This window comes from Cherax quadricarinatus, chromosome 67 (assembly GCF_038502225.1).
Source record: "Cherax quadricarinatus isolate ZL_2023a chromosome 67, ASM3850222v1, whole genome shotgun sequence".
Taxonomy (NCBI): domain Eukaryota; kingdom Metazoa; phylum Arthropoda; class Malacostraca; order Decapoda; family Parastacidae; genus Cherax; species Cherax quadricarinatus.
This window is the reverse complement of record NC_091358.1, coordinates 13,255,595-13,256,572: the sequence shown is the minus strand read 5'-3', so window position 1 is coordinate 13,256,572 and position 978 is coordinate 13,255,595. Positions and strand designations below refer to the sequence as shown.

At 42.1% G+C, this 978-nt stretch overlaps 1 non-coding gene across 1 annotated transcript; it reads right to left on the bottom strand.

The window, feature by feature from the left end:
- Positions 1-401: 401 nt before the first annotated feature.
- On the bottom strand, positions 402-483 carry TRNAS-GCU (transfer RNA serine (anticodon GCU)). The gene has a single exon. It is a non-coding gene; the product is annotated as a tRNA-Ser (tRNA).
- Positions 484-978: the final 495 nt, after the last annotated feature.

Here is a 978-nt window from a genome sequence, read left to right as displayed (position 1 = left end):
AACGATATATAGAGTTGAGGACTCATGTTATTTATACTTCTTTACATGAAGCCAAGAATTCTATATATTTTTTTGCGAACATTTACGCACTGGTCACAGACCGGGCCGCGGGGGCGTTGACCCCTGGAACTCTCTCCAGGTAAACTGTTGTCGTGGTTTTAGATTACTGCTAACCAGAACTGCTGATTTTTTTCGCAATCAGAATGATTAAGATCTACATTATTCAGTTTATAAGTGTCATGGTTATTTTCTTTTCCAACGCTTAGATCTTTACGTTTGTCTATATTAAACTGCATCTGCCACTTCTCCAAACACCGCCTCAGACTATGTAGCTCTTCCTGTAGCGCTCTAGGGTCCTCGTCACAATTAATCCCGTCACGACCTGTTTAAAAACCAACTATCGACGAGGATGGGATTCGAACCCACGCAGGGAGACCCTATTGGATTAGCAGTCCAACGCCTTAACCACTCGGCCACCTCGTCATGGATTGTTTGTATAGATCTCGTCTCACATTCGCAGATATCTTGTTTGATTCTCAGACCAGCTGAGACATAAGCAGCTTTCCTCACTCCTGCTAGCTATGTTAACTTACACAAATAACCCGCACATAGAAGACAGGAGCTTACGACGACGTTTCGGTCCAAGTCGGACCAAAACGTCGTCGTAAGCTCCTCTCTTCTATGTGCGGGTTATTTGTGTATCGTTCCAGTCACGGTATTGTGCCTTTTTTTGTTATTTATGTTCTCTTAACAATGTAGAGGTACTTGAATATTAGTCAACTGTTGTGGGTCGCATCCGGGAGAGTTAAAGAATGACTAAGGTAAGACTGACATGGAAACGAACTGAGGTGTGAGAAGAGCATTCTGAGAAGGATGGAACTAAGTCACTTTGACTTTTTTGGGTTATCTTAGGTAATTTACACCTTTTGTGTGATAATTGTACTTGTGTGCACCTATGGCTGTTTAAACTTACTTGTA